Source organism: Ovis canadensis, chromosome 12 (genome assembly GCF_042477335.2).
Source record: "Ovis canadensis isolate MfBH-ARS-UI-01 breed Bighorn chromosome 12, ARS-UI_OviCan_v2, whole genome shotgun sequence".
NCBI lineage: Eukaryota > Metazoa > Chordata > Mammalia > Artiodactyla > Bovidae > Ovis > Ovis canadensis.
In genome coordinates, this window is record NC_091256.1 from 81,114,688 (window position 1) to 81,139,850 (window position 25,163).

At 48.2% G+C, this 25,163-nt stretch overlaps 1 long non-coding RNA gene across 2 annotated transcripts in view; it reads right to left on the minus strand.

Annotated features, from left to right (window-relative positions):
- Positions 1 to 24,725, minus strand: part of LOC138415738 (uncharacterized) — a 182,891-nt gene extending 158,166 nt beyond the window's left edge. The window contains exons 1-2 of one of the 2 annotated variants that reach the window (XR_011247380.1): positions 24,673 to 24,725; positions 19,498 to 19,558 (exon numbers count right to left, since the gene is read on the minus strand). This is a non-coding gene — a long non-coding RNA (uncharacterized lncRNA). The remainder of the gene's footprint in view (positions 1 to 19,497; positions 19,559 to 24,672) is intronic. The other variant, XR_011247381.1, reaches the window with a different exon arrangement.
- Between the last annotated feature and the right edge of the window lie 438 nt (positions 24,726 to 25,163).

Consider the following 25,163-nt stretch of genomic DNA (forward strand, 5'->3'; position numbering starts at 1 on the left):
CTATACAGCACAGTGAACTCGACTTAACACGCCGTAGTGACCTGGGTGGGAAGGACGCTCAAAAGGGAGCGGATGGATGTGTACATGCGGCTGATACATTCTGCTGTACAGCAGAAGCTAGCACAACAGTGTAAAGCAACTATGCTCCAATACAAATCAATTTAACAAAAAGTACACGCCCTTGCCAGCAGGTGACAGGTGGTGACATATTTTCATTGAAAAGCATGGCGGGTCCCTGCAGAAAATGTCTGGTCACCCACTGACCAGAAAAAATGAGTCAGAAATAAAAGCTAGAAGCCGAGGCAAGCACCCAGCACCCTGGCAGTCTTTGCCATGAGGCCCCCCTCCATCCTAGCGCTGGGTCCTTTGTCCCCGTGGTCTTGAGCAATTTCTCTCCAGCAGGAAACACAGAAGGACATCCATTGGGAAGCAGCTGGACTGGGATGAAAGCGTCCCCAGAGCATGTCTTCTGGGTTGTGTCCTCTCTTTCCTCCTGCCCAGCACCCCTGGCTCCTCACTACCTCTTAGCAGTCGCCCTGCCCGGCTCTTTGAAACTTGAGTCCTTTTGGTTCTTAAATGCCTTTCTGATTTCTTCTCTGCCTTTTTGCCTTGACCTCCAGAATTTCAGGTCATCTGCTAGCCTACCCTACCTGCCCTAACTGTGTGTGTGGGTGTGTATGTGTGTGTGTGGGTGGATGTGAGTGTGTGTGTGTGTGGGTGGATGTGACTGTGTGTGTATGTGGGTGGGTGTGAGTGTGTGTGGTATATGTAGGTGTGTGTGGGGGGCTGGGTGTGAGAGTGTGTGTATGTGGGTGGGTGTGAGTGTGTGTGTGTGTGGTATGTATGGGGGTGTGACTGTGTGTGGGTGTGTGGGTGTGTGTGTGGGTGGGTGGGTGGGTGTGAGAGTGTGTGTGTGTGGTGTGTATGGGGGTGTGAGTGTGTGTGTGTGGTGCGTGTGTGGGGGTGTGATAGTGTGGGGGGGGAGGAGGGTGTGAGTGTGTGTGTGCATGTGGTGGGTGTGTGGGGGTGTGATAGTGTGTGTGGGGGGTGTGGGTGTGTGGGCGGGTGGGTGTGAGAGTGTGTGTGTGTGGTGTGTATGGGGGTGTGACTGTGTGTGGGGGTGTGTGTGTGTGAGTGTGGGTGGGTGTGAGTGTGTGTGTGTGGTGTGTATGGGGGTGTGACTGTGTGTGTGTGTGTGAGTGTGGGTGGGTGTGAGTGTGTGTATGTGTGTGGTGGGTGTGGGGGGGTGTGATAGTGTGTGGGGGGGGGAGGGGGGTGTGGGTGGGTGGGTGTGAGAGTATGTATGTGTGGTGTGTATGGGGATGTGAGTGTGTGTGTGTGTGTGGTGTGGGGGGTGTGATAGTGTGTGGGGGGGAGGGTGTGTGTGTGTGTGGGTGTGTGTGTGGGTGGGTGGGTGTGAGAGTGTGTGTGTGTGGGTGGATGTGAGTGTGTGTGTATGTGGGTGGGTGTGAGTGTGTGTGTGTGGTATGTATGGGGGTGTGAGAGTGTGTGTGTGTGGTGTGTATGGGGTGTGAGTGTGTGTGTGTGTGGTGTGTATGGGGGGTGTGATAGTGTGGGAGGGGGGAGGGGGGGTGTGGGTGTGTGGGTGGGTGGGTGTGTATGTGTTCCCGGCTCCTCAGTTGGCCTCAGCACCCCTATGCCTCGGACTCCCTATCTTTCCAGCACTACGATCCTGGTCTGCAGGCCCCCTGTGTCTGCTCAGGACCACTGTCTTCTCAGTGGTCTGCTGGATTCAGCTCACACTGGTGCCCATAATTAAGTCTTTGGAAAAACTGCAAGCTGGTTGTTAAGCCATTAATATCTTAGAAACAACTATGGTGAGAGAATATGTACATTACAGAAATCGGCGAGAGCTACAATCAAGGGTTCTCCCATTCCCAAGAAAGCCAGCTGTCAAACATTCAATAGCACATGGAGGCTTTGAACTTTTGTTCCCCGCCTTGCCCCTCAGCCCAGGTTCTTGCACCATAAAATATATTCATTCTCATATGAGCATCAGCATGTGATGGAAGCATATAAATGTGGACCATCTTCAGAAGCACCAGTGACTAATGGCCAGAGGAGGAGAGCAGCAGTCCAGGAAGGCTTCCTGGAGGAGGGAGACACAGAATCCATAGTTACTCTTCCTCAGTCCCACACTGTTCCTTCAACCTGCACTTCCTGAAATCCTACCACATGCCAGACTCTTTACAAACATTGTTATTGTTGCTGTTCAGTTGCTCAGTCATGTGCGACTCTTTGGAACCCCATGAACTGTAGCATTCCAGGCTTCCCAGTCCTTTGCTATCTCCCAGAGTTTGCTCAAACTCATATCCATTGAGTCAATGATGCCATCCAACCATCTCACCCTCTGTTGCCCTCTTCTCTTCCTGCCCTCAATCTTTCCTAGCATCAGGGTTTTTTACCAATGAGTCAGCTCTTGGCATCAGGTACCCAAAGTACTGGAGCTTCAGCTTCAGCATTTACAAACATGATCATGTTAAATCCTCGCCAGAGGAGTACTCTGAGGCTGCCCAAGGTTACTGGGAGACCTATCAGAGCCCAAACTCAACACCAGGGCTTTCAGGCTCCAAAGCTCTCTCTCCACCGTATCCTATTCCGTGGATGTCAGACTCTTGACATTTCTGGTCCTGAGTTCCAGACTCCCAACCTTTGCCATCAGCCGGTGGCAGATAGGGAAGGAACAGCTGGGAGAAGCTATGGCAGGGGAAGAGGGCTGTGAAGACAGGCATGGCACTCTGCTAGAGAGCTGGGAAGCCCAGAGTCAGTCGTGGAAGCCCCCACCAGCATGCCATTCATGAGTTACCAGCTGCCACCACTCTGCTGGCGCCCCATCCTCATTGAGAGGGGTGGCTGCAGTGCCTGCTTCTGTGTGTGGGTTTTACGGGGCTGGGAGGGAAGGGCCAATCCCTCTTCCACCAGCGTGCAGGCTCACACATAAATTAAAGGCGAAGTTTGCCAGCCTTGCGGGGGAAGGAGAGAGCAGACGCATCTCCCCAGAGCAGCATCTCCAGGCACAGAGCGCCAACAACACCCCAGCACAGGCACTGCCCCAATGACAGGCAGTAAACACCTTCCATTCCACCCGCATCCCTTCTCTACCTGGGGACAGAGGAGGAGGCTGAGAGACAGCAGGGCAACGCCGGCCCACGTGCTCTGGGAGGTGGGAGGCCATGTGTCAAACAGGGCGGACAAAGATGAAGAGCACATCCAAGGGAGCTGGGGGTGCTGGGGGACAGGCGGGGAGTAAGAGGCCAAAGCACAGCGAGCTTCTGAATGTTGAACAGATTTCCCAGGAGAAGGAAAGACCCTGACGTCTAGCCCTTGACCATTTCTATAGCGCACACGCTCTCTCATCGTGGCTGATTTAAGCCACCCGTGGTTTCACAACTGGTTCACATCTTCATGAGCTGGCTCCAGCAGACCACTGAGAAGACACCAGTCCACAGGGAGCTTGCAGACCAGGGCTGTAGTTGCGGATTCCAGGGATGCGCATGGTAAATAGCAACAACAACCGAAAGACCTTCCCCTCCCTGCACTCAGACAGCCTATCACGAGGGGACCAGCCAGCCAGCCTCATCTGTACCCCCTTCACCCTCGGCCGCACTGCCAGTGTGTCCACAGCCCGTACCCTCTGCCCCCTCTCCTCCCATCACATCTGCCCTCTGCTCTGGCCAGCCCTCCTCCCGCACTCTGGACCCTGAGCCCTCCCTCCTTCTCGGAGACATCTGTCCCTGAGTATGCCCTCTTTCTCCCCATCCTCAGCCTTCCCCTCTCCACTTCCTCCTTCCCATCAGTGTCTGAACATGTACTGGTATCGTCCTCCTTTATTAAACCAACTTCTCCTGATCCTTCATCCCAGCCCCATCCCTTGCCTCTCCTTCACAAGCGAACTTCTAGAAAGTGTGGCCTACTCTCACTGCCCAACCTTCCTCATGTCCCATTCACTCCCCACGTCCCAACCTTCTGGCTCCTGCCTCATCACTCCCCTGCAAGCTCAGGGAAAGGCCAGCAAGGACTTTCCGCAGATGTGGACATCTCATAATTCTTATCTTCACTCCCAGGAACAAAGAGCAAAAAAAAAAAAAAAAAATCAAACACTTTACTCAGTCTGTGTGGAAAATAGCAATTATCCAAGTCCTTCCAGGAGAAAATGCTAGTCAAGTTGCAAAGGCCGGTGGGCCACTTGACTCAGAAGTTCTTTAAACTGGCTGTGAACGGCAGCAGGCAGAATGGCATTAAATCAAGAATACAATACAAGGGTATATAATAGGAAGGGGAAGAATTGGAGGTTGGAGAGAAGGTGCAAGGTTGAACCTACTGCTCTGGGTATTTCAGGGAGAAAGAAGAAGAACGTCTTGGTGGAATGGCAATGATAATGCCTTTAGAAAACTGTTCTTGAACCTCAGGAGATAGTTAATGGGTGATTATGAAGTATGCAATGTTGGCTGTCTCTGCCTCCCCCATGAAACCTTCAGTAAATGCCACAAGGCTCACTAATGCATCGGCATGAATGGACTGCGGGAGGGGGAGCTCAAAGAGAAAAATAAGGGGACAGCTGACATCTGGGTTACACCAGCTACAGCAGGGAGGAATGACAAGTGAATTCAGCAAAAATGTTTTATTTCTACATCTATTGTCAAGTCTAATTATTGGTTGAAATTAGAGGTTCTGCCCTGATCATGGCCATGAATAAATAAAAATATGTTTGAATTTCAGCAGATGTCATTGAATTTCACATATCTTTCCCATCCCAGAAAGGAAAAGAAAGATCCGACTAGCCCTTTCACGCACTGACATCCACACTTAAGGCACAGAAACTCGCTCCAGAAATGATTCACTTGACTAAAGACGTGAAACCAGAATTCCTGAATTATCTCTCTAGCTGTGAAAACTATATCGATATTAAAGCCAAACTTGGCGAGAAAGTATTAGTTTGTGAAAGCAGTTTTCCTTTGTGCTCCGCACGTGTGCGGTATTCACACAGTTGGTCAACTCATAGCAGATACCAAGAGCCTACGCTGGGCCAGGGACTGCGAGCGTCACGGAAGTAAAGACAGAGATGCAGAACATGTGGGTTTTGCCCTTGAGGAGTCTATTAGTTAATGCCTTCAACATTTGGGAGGCTGTGATTTGGGTATAGTCAACTGATGTTCTCGTTCAAGTTCGTGATAAAGGAGCACATCACTCAGGGCCCTCCCCTTTGAGCTGCCCTGAGGTTCAGCTTGATCAGGACCACCTCCCCAGCCCTGACCCTCTTCCTCCCACCCACTAATGTGTCTCTGCTTGCACTGTGCCAGCTCGGTCCTTCTGCTGCCACTGTTGGCAGAACTGCACAACTTGAGATTGGGTCCAGGAATTGAGTAACTGAATTACTGCCTTCACTGTTCATCACTCTCAGCAGTCGCGCACGTGCATGGACACCAGCCTAGCAAGTTTCAGCAGCACCGTGATTAAGTTCTATGATGAAGCAGCTTCTAGATGTGATGGCTCAATAGAGCCAGGCTCCCAACTATATCACGGGTGGGACTTTTTCTGTACTTGGGGCTGTACCAGATTAACCTGTACCTGCCTACCTACTCCCCAAAGGCATACTTCCCTGTGGCCAAGCCCTGCTAAGGCTTTTGAAGCAGAATTCAAAAGATTTAAGAATCAAATTCCTAGAAGTTTTGGCTATGAGAGGTTATTCAGCCCAACTTTCTGCCTTCAGCTACTTTGTTTGGAGTAGACCTCCTTTTAAGTGAAAAGATAAGAATTTTCTTTGTCAACGGATGATCTTAAGTAGAACAATTAATATGCATTTGGTCTTAACTTTTATACAAGAACAGAAAGGAAAACAAGACAAATATATAGAGAGGATAAGAACAATTCTTTGTTTATGCTAGGCTCTATGCTACATTCTATCATTTAATCCTCATATTGTTACTATAAAGTAGGCACTATGTTTCTACCCATTTCACAGATTTGAGAACTGAGGCACTAAAAGATTAAGGCTGAGGATGCTCAGTTAGTAAGTGGCAGAACCAAGGCTTGATCCAGATGCAGATCCTCTTTACTGCTAGTCTTCTTCTACTAGACATACTAGACAGGTCTGAAATTCACCTCCATTCTGACCAAAGTGTAATTTCATTGTGTCATTCAAGCTACGGGCTAGTCACTGGCGGTCTGATATATGAGGACAAATATTCCATATGCATGGGCTCCCATCTCCTTCACTTGTTTAGTACACTTGTTAGGGTCTGATCAGCATGTCAACAAATAGTAATGGCCTCATGCTCTTAACACTGCTTGCAGGGACCCCACCAAATAAATCTTCTTCCCCAGCCATGTTCCCATTTCACATCCCACTCGTCACCTCCCACGGGCATGTCTCTGGTTGGCTGTTTGTCTTCATGTGTATTTATTTGTGCCAATCCAGTCTCTGCCAAGAGGTTTATAAACTGTACAGGGGCAAAGACCATGTGTTTGTATTTCTCTGTCCCTGTTTATTATTCCAAGACTGCAAAGAGGTGATGCACAATAAATACATACAAAAAGGCTGAATCTACTTATGACCCCAAATTCCAGTGAATTCAGGAGTTGAATATAATCATGAGATAACATCAAACAACTATAATGAAAAAAAACTAGAGTGATATATAGGTTGGGATCACCTATGCCCAAAAAATTACATTTGAACCTTCTTTTTCCTGTTTACCAAGTTGTTTGAGCAATGTGAAATCATGATACCAGCACAAGCTATAAAGCCTTCATCTCCCCAGTATACAATGTATTTGGTTGCAAAAATAAAGACCAAGGTCAACAAAGCTTCAAACTGAACCTCTGATTCCCAGGAGGGCAGGAACCAGTATTTCCAAGCAAAATACAGAGCCCTCAAAACATGAAGTTCAAAGATTCTTTGCAAAATGCTTGTTTGTGTCAAGAAAATTCCAGCCCAGTGAGAAATCAGATGGGTAGATGCACCAAATACTGAAGACAGGCCTCAAGGCAAAGCATACAAATACTCTCTCTGGTGCAGACTAAACTCAGGAGTGGTCCTCCAGTCATTATGAGCAGAGAAATGTCCCACCAGAGTTTTCCAAATAGCAAACTCTTAGTCCTATGATTGTTTCTATTATTTGCCATATTTTCTGTCCAAAACCCTCTCTAGTTCCTCCATGGTTAGCGGCTTTTATAGCCCAAGATAAGTGTCCATCCCTTTTAATTTTCATTGTTGCATCTGTTTTGCCATTTCTCTGCAGCAGGTTGTATTACAACGGAAGGATTAATGAGGAAATGGATGCAAACATTTTTATTTCAAATAGCAGCTCTCAGACAAGATCTGGAAAACGGAATCAAGCCATATGATTGTAAAAGAAAAAAAAAATCCTCGCCATCCAACTATTGGGCATTTTGCCATTATTTGTGAATAGCATGTAAATACAAACAACTTAACTGGGGTGGGGAGAGATGTACATTTTTCATTTGTGTCTGGCTAATCATTTTTTTTTATTATTAATTTGGTCCCTTTTATTTCACATAAATGTCATCTCAAGCACCAAACATCAACAAATAAGATCGTTTATCTTGCTGGGGAAAGCAAAACACTGCATTGCCATTCAGAGAAGGCAGCTGACGTCCCTACCGCACCACTAATAAAGAAGGCCTTCAGAACGAAAAATAATCATTTTCTATTACTTTCCACCATGCCTCATCCATAAACACAGGGCCGCTGGTAATTACATTTAGCGAAGAAGCATGCTCTGTGTATTACAATTTCCTGAAATGAACAAAACCCTGAAGAACACCCCAGACTGGGGGGTTTGAAATGAAAAGGAGAGGGAAATGGTGGGTTGCCCTCTCCTGGGGTGCCTCTCTGAGGCACCGCCATCCAAGGGACAGAGGATGAGGAAGGAGGAAAGGGAAGCCCAGGCTTTTCAGGAGATTTTTCTCCTTCCTCGTCCTGGCCTGGGTAAAGAGGCAACGGAAGCAGTGATGGATTTACACGAGAAAGCCAAGACTCAGGGCAGCAGGGGTACACCGGTCTAGCCCCACCACTCACGCGCCCAAAGGGGTGGTCGGAGGATGTGGTGCCCAGCCACGTGGGACAGCCGTGTTCGCGCGCACGCGCACACGCGCACTGGGCTGGGAGGCGGCAGGGAGGCGCGGATAAACCCACAGCAAGCCCCCTAACTCCACGCTTCCCTGTCGCCGGAGCATTTGGCTCGCCTGCCCGTGCGGCCTCCTCTGCCAAGCAAGGCACTGACTCCACGGGAGAACCGTCCTGTCGATCTCTGCAGGAATATAAGACCTTTTTTTTCCAAGGAAAATGTTCCCCAACTCTGCAAGGGAGGTTGGCAGTACATCTCCAACTCTGGCCTGTCTTTTTAATACCCCTACAATAGCTCCGTTGGACTGAGACCAGCTGTTGGTGCATTACCATTTGTAAATGCTTAAAACAGCTACTCCTTGTTTTCTTGGCAACACTGACTGTGGAAAAAAAAAAAAAAAGAAGCTAGCTCCAGCCACTTCCATTCAAACATTAAGAAGCACCGACTGCCAGCTTTGGCATCCACCAGCCATTGTTTGCATGGCTCTCTTCAACAAGTTTCTCCTCACCCCACTATTTCTCCACACACCCCTGCACAGAAAAAGAACAAGAAAGAAAATCAGTGGAGAATATTCCATTCCCCTTGGTCCCACCTCTTAAGTCCCCAACAATCACGGCGTTAGTCTTCCCCTGAAAGAAGACAGAGGAGCCCAAAGAACACTTTATGTCTGGGTCTTTTCTCTTATCTGGTTTTGTCCTCTGTTCTCCCCAGGCGGGTTATCGTTTTACAGGCACTCAATGGAAGATGAGGATCTTCCCAGTGCCTGTGAGAGTTTCCCAGAGAGACCGCCCCCCCGCCTCGCTTTCCGATCCGCCCCTCCGCCACCCCCCTCTGAATGTGTGCGGTGAGGTCGCCGCCTTTTGTAAGATCCCAGCCGGGACACAATTTGGGGGCGACGAGCACACGGCCAAAATCCACGTCACCCCCTACAGATGGGGGCCACTCCGAAGAAAGGCTCTTCATTTGGCCCATCTCTCGTCTCACCAAAGCCCACCCGTCGCCATCTGCAAGAAGAGTCAAACTGCCAAAGGCAGTACTTGGTGACTCAAAACAGATGAGGAATTGCTCCGAAAGCCGGCGAGGCCCGTCCGGGCTCCGGGTCCCACCAGGGCCGCTGCTGGCAGGGGCAACCTCCGGGGCCACGTGCCCATCCCGCGTCCATGCTCCGCACGCCTCGAGTGGTAGCCGCCCGGGAGGACAGGCGCCTCCATGCCCAGGGCTGCCGAGGCCGGGACAATAGGTTTCACGTGCCATCTCCCTGCGCGCGTGCCCTTCTGTTCAATGGCCTCCCCCACCAAGGGCAGTGGTGGCTGCATCTGTCCTTGCTTCTTTAGTGCGGTTTCTGGGCACACGAAGGAGAGGTCTGTCAGCCTCACACACACTCTTGGAGTGGAGTGAATTTAAGGAGCCAAATGTTACTGCAGGGCTTTAAATTCGGCACGTAAGCTCCAAGCAGAAGGAGAGTGCACGAACCTGGGTCCCTGAGGTCCAGAGCTCTGGGGGGACAATTTGGCCCAAGACTAAAAAGTCCTGTGGTGTTCATGGAAGTGTTCCACCACCAGTTCTTACACTGAAAGAGGAAAGCTGGGACGGATAGTGCAAACCAGCAGACAACCAGGAAGCCTAGATAACCCCTCCCCGGGAGGATAAAAAAGCCGCAGGGCACACGGGAACGCTTGTCAGTGATCAGTTCAGGACCAGACACCCATGTCACATTTCAGGGTCTGAACGGTCTCTCTCATAAAAATCCAGAAGTTGGGTCCCTTCAGTTCTAGAAGTCTATGTCATCGCCTTCCTAATTTTCTTGAACTCTGGCTAATATGAGTTGGGGTCTGCCCCAGTCTAAAGATACTCAATGTATGAAAATTCAAACACTGGTTATAAAGCTTCCTTTGAAATGTAAAACTCTCTCAATTCATTTGATATCAGATCTATAAAAAATCAATTTCTGCTCAACTTTTCAGGAAAAGATGATACATTATTTGAATTGTATCAGATTTGATGCTCTTGCGTCCGATTCAGCTGTCAGTTCCCAGGCCAATATGCAATAGGCTCATTACACACATTGTTTATTAAATGGGACAGATTTAAGGTCCAAAATGGAGCCCCTGGGAAGACAGCATAGGTGCCTTGAGAAAGCTGAAGTGGTAGAATAGGTCAGTCAGGGACTAAAAACTGGCCCTGGGCCATTACAAAGCAGGTTATTCACCTGCAGTTAATTGGAAGCCAGGCAACTATAATAAAAATAAACCTAAATCTGTGGGTTTTACTAAACCTTAAAATGGATTTATTAATACTAAGACAAAAAAAAAATACCCTAAGAGTCCCTCAAACCTCGGTCAGTCCGTCATATTGGGTACAATTCCCTCTAGCAACCCCGATTCACATAAATCCCCTCAGCAGAGCTTTATCTGAGGTTCCTTGATTAACCACCTACCAGGCCCTCTTCATGCTTGTTTAACTGTCCCCGCTCCTGGGCTGAAAGCCCTGAGGGCTGAGACTGTCCATTGGATCCCCCGGAGCCGTACACAAAAGGTTCTCCAGTCAAGAGAGATTTGAGGGGTAAAAGGCACAAGACTTGACCCTCTGCACTCACTCAGATCCCTTCTCTTCATTTTGTCTGAAGGCCTTGAGGACTTAACTTGTGATGTCTGAGGAGATGGTAAGAATGGAAGAGAACAGTGACACCAGAGAAAACAAAGCAATTCCCCTGTCATCAAGAGCCAGGGGTGGAACCAAGAGCCTAGTCAGGCTTGGTTTCTGGCCTCAGCCCTTCCTTATGGCGGTCAGCCCTCCAGCTACTCAGCACTGGGAATTCCTACCAAGCCCTGAACAACAGCGATGGAGAGGCCGGATGAGGACACGTCCTGAGAAGCCCTCGAGCCATAGTGTGGGTCGGTCACCAGCACGCAGGTGCCCACAGCCCCTGGGATCTGACAGCACTGAGAGCAGACACAGCAGGCGCTGTGTGTGAAACAAGGCTCTGAGCACCTCGTTCAGTCCCACCTCACCACAGCCCGCCAGGGGGCACAGGGCAGTATGAGGACTATACCCACTGCACAGGTGGGGAAACTGAGGCACGGAGGGATTTATTAATGTGCCTGTCGTTATACAGCCAGTGAAGACCTGGCTGGACTCCAGGCCCTCAGCTGTGCTCTGAACCACGGCAGTTTGTGAAGGCCACCAGCTGAGGTTAGCCCCTGGGAAGGGCAGTAGCAAAGAAGCTTGTCCCCAGACTGCACAGAGCCCCGCAGGGTGTAAGGAGTGCAACAGGGGCCTCGTGAGAACACCCCAAGGCAGACCTATCTGGCAGGGTCTACAGTCATCACCATGTGTTTGTCCAGCACTGAGTCAAGTCAAAGCGAATACTTGCAAGGCAGTGCCAGGCTGATCATGCCACCAGCCTCCCTGCCGCAGGGGACACGGGCATCCCTCACACCCACACTCTCTCAAGTCCTCAGCCAGTGAGCAGAGATACAGTACTTTCCCTCTGTCTGCCTTGCCTATAAGGTCCTCCACCAGGCCAGTGTTATCAAATAATACCATCCAGTCTCCACCGAAGGCCACGTGACTTGACAGCTAGCAGGAGGGTCCCGGAGCTCAATGACCTGACCTGAAACCTCTACTTGGCCATTTAGTAGCCATGTAGTCCTAGGCAGATTTAACCTTTTGTGCCTCAGTTTCCTCATCTATAAAATGGGGATTAGAAAAGCACCAACCTCCGGGGGTAGATTGTGACGATTCACCAGCCGCCTTGTCCTACAAACACCCCACCCCACAAAGCCCAGACACTGCCTCTCACACTTGTCAGCCTCTCTCCTGGTCTATTATTTTTTTAATATTTATTTATTTATTTGACCATGTCAGGTCTTCGTTGCAACACTCGGGATCCTTCGTTGCAGAACATGGACTCTAGCTGTGATTATGCAGATTTCAGTCGTTGCCGTATGTAGGGTTAGTTGCTCCGCTGTATGTGGAAATTTAGCTCTCCAACCAGTGATCAAGCCCACATCCCTTGCATTGCAAGGTGGATTCTTAACCCCTGGACCACCAGGGAAATCCCCTTTCCTGGTCTATTTTCAATGGTAGGTGGGTGTTGCAGCAGACACCCACCTTTTAGGGGTCCTGTTCCTACCTCCAAGGCTTTGTAATAGAGTGGCAATGTCTGGATTCAAAGTAGAACCCAGTTCACATCTCAGTCCTGCCAGCGTGGAATCTGGACACACAATATAGCCCCAGCATGACCCAGGCAGTAAACCATGTGTTCAGGACACAGGCTCAGAGTCGGCCTGCCTGGGTTTAACTCCCTCTATAGCACCACTAACTGTGTAGCCTGAATGAGTTACTCAGGAGGCCTGCTTCAGAGGCCTCCTCCATGAAGTGGGGGTGGCATCACAAGGCACCTGGCGGGCCTGCCATGAGGACTGAGAGAGGACACACAGGCACCTAGACACCTGCTAGCCCCTCTCTTCACTTCCTCTGTCTCTAGGCTGGAGATGGTGGTACCTCTAGTGTTGAGGGGTCGGGGGTAGGGTTGAGCCAGGTGACGGGTGTGACATGCAGAGCCCTGGTCTCACACACGTTCAGCCCTTGACAAATGACAGTCCCTCTGTTTCCCATGCCTCTGTCTGTCTGTACCTCAGATCAGAGGCTTCACTTTGATTCTCCCTACCAATGATTCTCACCCATCACTCACACCCACCACAAGCCCACCTCCTCCACAAGCCTTCCAAGATTCATCTAAAAACATCCCCAGCCCTCTCCCAGTATGGACGTGGAGACATTCCTTAGGCTTTCTCCCTGCTTTCCCTCACCCCAGTCTTGTGTCCTTCATCTCTCAGGCAACAGATACGGGGGGAAAACTTCTAACATGCAATTTTCCCATGGCCTTGCTTCTAAGCATGTGGAGAAAGAGAATGAGTGAGCTCTTTGGTGTCTCTTTTCAAAAGGACACTAATTTTTTTGGACCAGGGCCCCACCATTATGATCTCATCTAAACTTTTATTATTAATACTTCCTTAGAGGCCCCATCTCAAATACAGCCATGCTGGGAGTTAAAACTTCACCTTATGAATTTTTGGAGAAGCAAACATGCAGTCCATAATACACACCAGTATTTCTTTGAGGTGGGTATAGAGTTTGCCAATGATGAGATGGGATCTTTACCCCAGGTCACACAGTCAGTGAGTGGGCAGTCCTACACCTCCAGAGACTGAGTCTTAGCCTTCCCAAAGATCAAATGTGAATTTGAAAGAAGAGCCTTATGAAGACCACAGGTGCTGGACATAGAGCTCCTGAAGAGCCCTTCAGGGATTAAGGAGATCCAGAATAAAGGGGTGGTTCTAGATCTGGAGAAGGAAACGGCAACCCACTCCAGTATTCCTGCCTGGAGCATCCCATGGATGGAGGAGCTTAGTGGGCTACAGTCCACGGCTCGCCAAGAGTTGGACGCGACTGAGCAACTTCACTTTCACTTTCACTTTCTAGTGGGATGGAAGGGTTCCAGGAAACCTCCCTCCCCTCTCAGGTTTTCAGGAAAGTTGTACATGATACTGTAAAATGTGTTTGTTTACAGAAAATATATTTTTACATAATATTCATTCAGCAAACAGAGAGCACCTGCTACATGTACAATACTGCTTTTGATGCTTGTGAGTCCAGTACTGGGGCCTCCCTGGGGGCTCAGATGGTAAAGAATCTGCCTGCAATGCAGGAGATCAGGGTTCACTCCCCGAGTTGGAAAGATCCCCTGTAGTAGGAAATGGCACCCCACTTCAGGATTCTTGCCTGGAAAATTCCATGGGCAGAGGAGCCTGGCAGTCCACGGGCCCACAAAGAGTCAGACACGACTGAGCAGCTGAGTACACACACACACACCCAGTACTGAACAATTAGACCTGAATTCTGCTCCCAAGGAACTCTGGGTGCCGTGGAGGGTCACAGACAAATGGGCAACCACAATCCAGTGCAAAGGGTCTGGCCAACACTGGGTGGGACGTGCTACCCAGCTTGGGAGCTCTGCAGGGCTGGAATGAAGAGGTTTTACTCTTTGAAGAACAAAAGGCTTAGCTTTTGCATTGACAGAGCCTACACACTAACTCGACATGCAAAGATAAACAAAATGGCCAGTGTGGGTATGTGATTGACTTGACCATAACAGAGGTTAAGAATGCTGAGTCCTGCCTTTGTGCAAAATGGCCTCAATTCAGTCCATTTTGTTAGACACTCATTGACTGTCTACCAGTAGCGGCAAAAACCCATGCTAGGCACTGGGCAAGCATTTGGGAGAATATTGAAAAGAAAGGTCCTTCCAACAGCAAAATGGCTCTGACCACAATGAAAAAGGCCCATGCCCTTGGATCCTCTGATGGCTCAACTCTGAGATGAAAACCATACTCAAACCTCAGTCTTGACCTTAACTTAGCCTGCTGAAGGTCAGCAATCTCTCCCGCTGTCCCAGCCCGAGCTGGAGAGGTGAGAGCGAAAGACAGAAGGTTGTATTCTACCACCCAGGCCACGCCTGCCAAGTTCTCCCCACAACTGCTTCAAAAAAAAGATGAAGTGAAAGGGAATTGGAAAAATGGAACCCCCTACATCCCAGAAATATTACTTTCATGAGCTGTATGAATTATTTAACAGACAGCTGAAAAGACCAAACTCAACAGAAGAATACAAAAACCAGCTCGGTACAGACACCTTCCCTGAAGCCCATGACAATGAAATGTATTTTATGCCACAGCTCAACCTGCCAGGGAAGGAGGCTTCCGAGACAGATGCCCACAGGGATCATTAGCCCCTTATCTCTCAGCCCTTTGCCACCAGCATCCCGATCTCCGAGCCTGGGCAACCCAGAGGGAGAAAAGCTGAAAAGTGTGTATATTGAGAGTGTTGGTTAAACAACCCCACCGTATTCTTATTTGCTGGAGGTTTTAGGGAGCAGATGTAGGACTGGCAGGGCTTGGAGCTGGCGATATTGTTCTAGCTCATTCGGCGCCAACAGGGAAGGGGGGGAAGAAAGCCACACACACAGACACAGAAAGCCGCATTTGGTGTGCGCGCCTGGGTGTGCGTGCTCGCCGCGGTGCCATCCGCTCGCCCAAGGTTCCTTGGAGTCGAGCTGACCGATGCAAAACCGGGCTTGGGGCCGGGCCAAGAGAAACAGAACTTCTCCCAGAAGCTGCAGGGGGTGTCTCTCCGCAGCCGCGCTCTGCGAGCATCCTCTCCTGCAGGCGCGAGGGGGCTGGGGCGGCGACTCGCCCACTGCGGGCTTGGTGCTCTCAGTTGCGAGAGAAAGGGCAAACAAATGGAGAACCGACCATAAAGGCGGCCAGCAGCAGTGAGGCAGCGCTGCAGCTGCCAGGCAATAACTTAGATAGTTACAGCTGCCATCACCTAGTTCATGCAAGCTTTTTAATATCTTTTGGCAGCTCTTGGTGTCACAGCACAAAGGGAGGGTTGGCACTTTGCAGCACACTTTGTTTGACATAACTGTAGGCAGGACCCAGCTGATACCTTCAGCAATGTGGATGGGTTTTGCTCTTAAGGTGCATTTCAGCCGATCAAACGCTTCCCCCCCCACCAGCCTCCTTTCTCTCCCCTCCTGCCACCCCACTGCTTGCGTTCAGGGCACGCAACACCACTAAATCACACGTTGGGAAGCAGATCAGATGAATGGGAGGATTCGGCGGGTGCAGCATAAACTTGGCCCATAAGCATCCAGGCAAGAAGGCGAGGAAAGCCGTGCGCAGAAAACAGGGAGCAAAGAAAGGAAGGAAAAAGGAGAAAAGAAAAATGGATTCCGTGAGCTCCAGAACCCTAATGCCTTACCAAGACACTCAGTTCCTGCTGGCCCACGCCTCCGCTCACCGGATTTTAAGATAATCAGAATCCCACCATCTTGCTTCCTGCTCTTCACTCACTAAGGTTCTTCACTGCTTGCCCACTCTGCCACCCACCCACCCACCTTCCCAACTCTAGTTTCTTCCAGGTATCTGCCTGCTCTGTGTGATTCTTCCAAGGACCAATAGCTAAGAAAGCACTCTGCAGAAGCCCTTCCCAAGCCTAGGGAGTTGTCATGACAATTCTCCGAGATCCCGCCACCAACCCAGGCAGCCTTGTTTGGCAGATCCAGGATTCTTGCTGAGACTTAGAGAAACAGTCCTCTCTGAGACCCCATGGCACAGATGCACAGGAAGCAAACACATGGGCAAAGGAGAAGCAGAAAAATGACAGGGGGGGACAGGAGAGGAGAGAGAGTTTAGGTGGACAGTCTGCTGTAAGTCAGACAACAGTAGGGCCACCTGACTCAGTGGTAAAGAATCCACATGCCAAGCAGGAGACACGGCTTGGATCCCCAGGTGGGAAAGAGCCCCTGGAGAAGGAAATGGCAACTCACTTCAGTATTCTTGTCTGGAGAATCCCATGGACAGAGGAGCCTGGTGGGATATAGTCCATGGGGTCTCAAAGAGTCCGACATGACTGAGCGACTGAACAAAATCAGCAGAGCCACCTGAATGCAAGAGCCCAGCCTTTGCTAGGAAGGTCTGTGCCTCCCTCTCAGGCTTCTCCACCTGGTCTACAGTAGCCTAGCCTAGGATCGCTTGATTCCACCAGATTCTACATAAATCATTAAGGACACGCTGTCTTCTCCAGAGTGAGTGTGGCAGGTGGTCTGCGGGTGCCAAGCCTTGGATGAGTGTGGGAGTCAGGGTGTGTAAGGTTGGAGCCTGGCTCCCTTATCCACACGCAGTCCTGCTCGGCAAGATTCTTTGCCTCTCCTGGGCTCTAAAGGAGACGTAATCTTCTGTGCTCGCATCATGCATTCATTTCACGGTCTGTATTTGCTATTGTTGTTCAATCTCTAAGTTGTTTCTGACTCTTCAGGACCCCATGAACTGCAGCACGCCAGGCTTCCCTGTCCTTCACTTATCTCCCTGAGTTTGCGCAAACTCATGTCCATTGAGTTAGTGATGCCATCCAACCACCATACGCTGTCACTCCCTTCTCCTCTTGCCCTTAATCATTCCCAGCATCAGGGTCTTTTCCAGTATTTGTTTATTATTTGTTAATAAAATGATGGTGGAGGCAGCACGTGCTACATAGTTTGGATTCAGTAAATGTCAGTTTCCCATTTCCTGTTCCAACACGCCTCCAGACTTTCTCTCCCCAGCATCACTGTTGTCCGCTCAGGGAACACAAGCTCATTGTTATATCGATTTGAGAAAACACCAGTGCAACTCAGCAGGCAGCCATTGTTTACCTGACCATCCCTTAAATAAATAAATAGCATTTATTGATCATTTACTTCATGACAGGCACAGTTCAACCAGTTTACATCAATTAGCTCAATTAATCCTCTTCACAATCCCATAAGGAGGACCCATTATTATTCCTGCTTTCTCAATGAGGAGACTGAGAAGAGAAAGGTTAAATGACTTGCTATAATTTCTTAAGTTCATTTCAGTCACTCAGTCATGTCTGACTCTTTGAGACCCTATGGACTGCAGCACACCAGGCCTCCCGGTCCATCACCAAGTCCCAGAGCTTGCTCAAACTCATGTCCATCAAGTCAGTGATGCCATCCAACCATCTCCTCCTCTGTCGTCCCCTTCTCCTCCTGCCCTCAATCTTTCCCAGCATCAGGAGCTTTTCAAATGAGTCAGTTCTTCACATCAGGTGGCCAAAGTATCGGAGTTTCTGCTTCAACATCAGTCCTTCCAATGAACACTCAGGACTGATCTCCTTTAGAATGGACTGGTTTAATCTCCTTGCAGTCTAAGGGACTCTCAAGAGTCTTCTCCAACATCATAATTCAAATTTCAAATAATTTCTTAGGCAAAGCTAATTAATGTAGAGAACTCATTATTTTACTAACTAGAGTTTACTTATTCAGAGGAAGAAATAAAGTAATCTTTACTTACGTGGAGGGAGACTTACTCTGAAGGAAGTCAGAGTACGGTTGTCTAGGGTATCTAGGCAGAAAATACAGCTTTAAAGGCTGGAGACGGCACACCTCACTTAACCTGAGGTAACAGTCCCTCAGTTTATCAGAGAGAGGGCCTGAAAGAGCTGCCCTAAAGAGAGCTGTGAATGTAGCTATTTTATGGGGAGTCAAACATTGTTCCTACCACCCCATTCATTCTTTGCTTACCAAACACTGCTTCCCTAGAAAGTGTAAAAGTATAGATCGATGATCCCAAATTCCAGCGTCTACTCCCCAGATTCCTTAATAGGAAGTCAAAATGACTGGGATTTTCCTCTACCTTCAAGATTTGCTCTCCAGCTTAGACTTACGACCTCGCCATGAAAGAAAACACCATATTCAGGTATCAGACTCCCATCCTCCCAAATGAAGCAAGAATATTTTATTTCTATGTCCCTATCCCCAATCACAAATGGAGTGCCTCTCAGCCCGCCTGCACAGCAGCTTCCAAAACAAAATTCAGTACAGTCCTAGCTTGAGAAATGTCCCACCTCCTAGAGTCACGGCATTTGGTATTATTATTCACTTATTATCATTCAAAACAAATAAGAATGATAAAACATCAGTTGGAGCCACTCCAGGACAGAAGGAACTGGAATATCTAATAAAAACCATAGTATTCCACAAATAGAAACTGTTAGAAAATGCAGAAAAACAATGGCAGAGGACATGTAGAACCTTCCCCCCGAACAAAGATCACCTGAAATAATACAGCAACTCTAAATATCCAGTCACATCAACACAGAGAATATTGTCTAGGGCCATTCCAAACCTCAGAAGGATAAAGCAGAAAGTACCCAACACGGTGCCTAGCGCACAGTAGGACACCTTTTTTTTTTTAGCTTCCTTCCCTTCACAGTGGCATTCGACAGAGCTTCCTTCAAACAGTCTAAACCCTCCAGATAAGGTTATCACATTTAGGAATTCTTTGTTCTCCACAAGAAAACATCCAATGACCCAACTTCCAGGAACTCTCATGACTCTACAAAGGGCCTTTAAAACCATGTTTCAACCTGAGCAAATGTTTAACCCCAATTTGGAAAAAAATCATGGGATGTTGAAAACCACCAGCATTCCGAGACTGCCTTTCCCCGGGGGAGACAATGCACATTAGTGGCTGAGCCACCCTTGCTTGCTTCCCAGAGAGGGTGGTGGTGAACTCTGCGCGGAGCGAAGAGCCAGCCTTCGCTCAGGTCCCCCTGCTGGTCTCCTTCCTGAAGGCTCCTGTATTAACTCGCCCAGCCCGATCTAAACAGAGCCTCATTCCTGAGATGCCTGGCTCTGGGGATGCTGACCTCTTTGGTTACTAGGTGGAAGGATTAATTCTCAGGTGATTCACTTTACCTGCATCTATTTCTGGAAAGAAAACAGGCAGGACAGCACAGACCTGAGGAGCCAACTTACCTGTCTTCCTGGCCTCTCTCCTTCACGCTCTCGGTGCTCAACTCCCACCGCCATTTTTACCCTGGAAAAAGTTGGAAGAGAAAAGTGAAGCAGAGGAGGGGGTGAGACTCTGAGACCAAATCGTAGTTGTTTTTATTCACAATAATGTACCTAATCCTTGCATGAAGTCAGGAAAATTCCCTTCCATCATAACATTACTAATATAGCTCCCCCCAAAAAATGTTAATGAAAGTAATCTAAATATCTAACAATTGGAAATTCACTAAGTACATCCAAATAACTGAAATCAATGCAATAATTTAAAAGCTGTTCACAAAGATTTTGAGGCCTGGGGAAAGGCTGATGACATAAGGTTTGATTAAAAACAGGATACATTTACATACAGTTTAATCTCAGTTTTATAAATGTAGAAAATATACACAGTACTAGATAATGTTTTGTCTGCCAATAGTCCCTTCCTCCCTCCCTCCCTATCTCCAGTTTTTCTGAGGACTTCATACACACACACACACACACACACACACTACACACTCCCACGCACACACCACACGCACACTACACACACCACATGCACACATACTATACTACACACTGCAGATGGTGACTTCAGCCATGAATTAAAAGACGCTTACTCCTTGGAAGGAAAGTTATGACCAACCTAGACAGCATATTAAAAAGCAGAGACATTACTTTGCCAACAAAGGTCCGTCTAGTCACAGCTATGGTTTTTCCATTGGTCATGTATGGATGTGAGAGTTGGACTATAAAGAAAGCTGAGTGCTGAAGAATTGATGCTTTTGAAGTGTGGTGTTGGAGAAGACTCTGGAGAGTCCCTTGGACTGCAAGGAGATCCAACCAGCCCATCCTAAAGGAGATCAGTCCTGGGTGTTCATTGGAAGGACTGATGCTGAAGCTGAAACTCCCAATACTTTGGCCACCTGATGCGAAGAGCTGACTCGTTTGAAAAGACCCTGATGTTAGGAAAGATTGAGGGCTGGAGGAGAAGGGGACGACAGAGGATGAGATGGCTGGATGGCATCACTGACTCGATGGACATGAGTTTGAGTGAACTCTGGGAGTCGGTGATGGACAGGGAGGCCTGGCGTGCTGCAGTTCATGGGGTCACAGAGTCGGACACGACTGAGCAAGTGAAGTGAACTGAACACATGCACACTACACACCACACACACGCACATGCACACATGCACGTTACACATTCCTGTGCACACACCACACACATACTACACACGCCACATGCACACATGCCACACACACTACGCATGCACATGCAAACACACACTACATGCCACACATGCATGTGTGCACACACACACTACACACTCGCATGCACACACCACACACACACATGCCACACACACACTACACACTCCCACGCACACACCACACACACTACACACCACTCACATACACACACACACACACACACTACATACACCACACAGACACACACAGCTGCCACAGAGGAGTCATGCACAGCGTGGCTGGCCCCTGACCGCAGCTGATATGTCCAGGGTGAACATCTGACCCCAGCCAGGACAATCCTCTTCCTCCCCAGTAATCTTGGATTTGGAATGAAGAGAATCTGTCTCTTTGCAGCAGCAGAAATGATAGTATGGAGCACCCAGGAGTTGCACATGTGGGCCCACATGTCCTAAACTGTGAGCCAGAGACCCAGCAGCTGATCCACAGAGAGAAGACACAGGAAGGGGTAAACGCAGAGGAGAAGACAAGAGTCAGAGAAACAGAGTGTCCCGACAGCATGTCCTGTCTTCATCCTTGTACCTAAGGCCTGGCCCAGTTCCCTGCCCTCAGCATCAATGAGATGGACCATACAAGGTCCTCATAAAAAACCAGTTCCTTTGAATTTCCTGCCCTTGTAACAGAAAGAATCCTAACCAAAACAGGCTCTCTCAAACACCCAATTATTTATAGATCTCCCTACATACTTCAAACTGTTACTGGGGAAGGTTATCACTGATGGCAAGTGATTTTTTTTTTTCTGAACTGTCCAAATTTTCTACTCTGAACGTTTTTATCATTTAACATTTAGTGTCCACTTTCTAGTCCACCAAGAAGTGCCCAAGTTTAGGAGAAAATCTTTAATTAAGATAAAATATATATTCACTTTATATATTAATATATCATATATTATATACAGTCTTCACATTAGACGTAAGAGCTAATCTCATGGAAAATGTCAGTCTCTTTGAGGCTCGCTGTCCGAGGCCTCTGGTGGTGCTCCACTCTGTCCCCTGCCTCGGCCTGGCCTCCAGGTCACACCTCCCCTTTCAGCCACTCTGGGCTCTACTGATCCATTATCCAAAGGTCAACCATATGCATGTCTTAACAAAAGGACGGGCAGGAAAATGTCCATTTTTGCACATAGCGTGCCCACGTCTCTCTACGTCCCTTGCTCCTCTAAACTGTTGCCATTTTGGACTCTCCTTATTCCCAAGGAAGCCTTCCAAAGCTCTATGCTTTGGAAGCCTAGAGCAAACCCTCTTTTCTGACAGAGAATCAGAAAACTTGACGGGCACACCCCCTAGTGGTGGCCTAATGAATACCCCTCAATTATTACAGGTTACGAACTCATGGGGGTTCTCAAAGTTTGTTCCGTGGGGCTCCCAGCTCTGCAGGAAAATATCAGAGAGGACAAGCATTTTATGCTTAAGTTCGATTTGCAAACACTGAAATAAATGAAAGCAATCAGTTCGCTTTATCAAAGGACCCCTCTAACTCTTTATTATAGTGATGAATATTATGAATCTCCAAGATAAGATTTTCGCATACAGTGACTCTCAGATTTATCTGGTCATACTTATGGGAAATAATAGGAATACCTACCATTTATTAACCACATACATCTATTATAGTATTATCATTTATAGATGGAGAAATTGACGTTTAAAGAGGTCAAATAACAAGTTTATATGACACCAAACTCCCATGTTCTTAACTTTATAAGATCCGAGCTTTATATTTGTTCCAGGACATAGCTCTGCAAACTCCACTTGCATCACTCAATCAGTGTGTGCTTACTCATGTCTGACTCTTTTGCAAACCCATGGACTGTAGCGTTCCTGGCTCCTTTGCCCATGGGATTCCCCAGGCAAAAATACTGGAGTGGGTTGCCATCCCCTCTCCCAGGGTCCACGTGCACAAACCAGGCAGTTAATGCACATCACGCTACCTGTTTCCCATAGTACCAGCCATGCCATCCTACAGATCGTCTCCCTGTGGAACAGGAGGAACAGGAACCTACAGAAGATACAGAGAGCTCTCTAACAGCCCTTGGGAGGCTTCTGTTTCCATGACAATAGAGAGAGCATCAGTATTTCAACACCACAAACAAAAGCGTTCTTGAAAATCTCAGCAAAGGGGCCATGATGGGACACCACGTCAGGGAACCTAATACATAACTTTCCAGTGGTAATTATGAAAAATGCAGTAGACTACTGTTTAATTTCTTATGAAAGAAGCTTGACTTATTTTGAGTCTTATATATGTTAACCTGGGTTTATTCCCCTGGAGAAGGGAATGGCAACCCACCCAAAATTCTTGCCTGGAGAATTCCATGGACAGAGGAGCTTGGCAGGGTAGAGTCCATGGGGTTGTAAAGAGTGAGACACGGCTGAGTTTTATCAACACTAGGATATTCCACAAGAATATCTGGGGATTTGTACATCTATTTACAAATGGAGATTAGAATACCCACCTTGCATTTTTATGTCAAATTTAAGTACGTAATATAATTTAAAACCTAGATTGTTTTTTGGGTTTTGGACCTTTTTTTAATGTTTTTCAAGTAGAAGAAATCCAAAGATAGTTTAGTGGCTCGTGTAACTTAAAATAACAGCTTCAGGCACAGGTGGATCCAGGGGCTCAAAAGAAACCACCATTATTTTTAGGGAAAATAAATAGAGCATAGTGCTATAAATCTGTCTTGGTCCCTTGTTCTGGCTGACATAGAGAGATGCTATAAATAATTACGTAGATGTTAAGAGTTTGGGGATGGACTCCCACGTCCATCACTGACCCTTAAGCTACTCCTGTTGAGACTTGACTTTACCATCTGTAAAAATGGACACACTACTCTTTTTTCACTTCAGTGGAAGCTTGCTGCCGCTGCTGCTAAGTCGCGTCAGTCGTGTCCAACTCTGTGCGACCCCATAGACAGAAGCCCACCAGGCTCCCCTGTCCCTGGGATTCTCCAGGCAAGAACACTGGAGTGGGTTGCCATTTCCTTCTCCAATGCATGAAAGTGAAAAGTGAAAGTGAAGTCGCTCAGTCGTGTCCGACTCTCAGCGACCCCCTGGACTGTAGCCTACGAGGCTCCTCTATCCATGGGATTTCCCAGGCAAGAGTACTGGAGTGGGGTGCCATTGCCTTCTCCTCAGTGGAAGCTTAGGTAAGTAGTAAAGCTTTAAACAGCTTATTTACCTGAGAGGATTAAGTGCTGTGGTATATATATATACCACATATATTTGCACATATATATTTGCTATTAATGTTTAGGGAGATAGCATTTACACTGGCAAAGCGTTTTCCAAGTATTTATTTGTTTTACAAATTTATCATTTAAAGCTCCATAATTAGCCTGGTAAAACCTTCAACATTGCAACCACAGTTTAAAGCCAATCAAGGCACAGAGGGAGAGTGAGATATATATATGTCTCCATACCCATGCCCATATTTAAATTCACATTGTGCCTGTGCATGTGTGTATGTTTGCAAGACGCATATAAATGGCAGATAAGGAAACTTTGGAAAAAAAAAAAAGAGAGATAGATAGTCCCAGATTTTAAAACCACCCCCAAGGTAGAACAGGTGGCGAAAATATAATAAAACATGTTGCAAGGAACTTGTCATGAATTTTAAAAACAAAAACGCCTACAGACCAAATAAACTGCTCTGACACTCAGCTAAATCTGAAGTTCCCAAACTATTTTAAATGACAAAGCAGAAGTTCCCCAGAGGAGTCCAACCGGAATGGTTTGAGGGCGATCTCTGTGGAACTCGCACGGAACAGAGCTGGAAACAGAGGGCAGACCCCCCAGCCCACTGCCCCTGCCTCAGAGCCAGACCATGTGCCCAGGGGCCAAGGAGTCTGTTGATACAAAGACCTCTGGGAGCCTCCTGCCCCCACCTCCCTACCTGGTTGGTGGCTTCTCAGTGGATCTGAAGGCAAACATTTGGGTCACTTGACCAGAAGCTGGGCACACTTCCATCCGCTTGCTGGTGCCCTGTTTGAAGACAGGCTGGAGGCTCTGGCTTGGGAGCAGGGTTGGGGAGTTGGTGGTGCCAGCACCCCCCCCCCCATTCATTCATCACAACCACCTGCCTGTCCTTTTGCCTCTGTCCACAGTTCATGAAGAGCTTTCTCCTCCGCTGTCTCCTTCCATTACACAGAAACTCCCGGAGCTGCACGGAGGTGATAGCAGGACCTCATTCTGCAGTGAGGAAGAGGTTGCGTGATCCACCCAAAATCAGAGAGCGGGACCCAAAGTGTCGGGTGGGACTCCTGGTCCAGTGCTCTGTGTACTAGAACGTGCTCACAAAGACCATGCATAAGATTGAGGGGAGGGGGTCAGCGTTCTGGTCCCCCAACCCCAGGCCCACAGGCTCACTTCCTCACCCCAGATCAC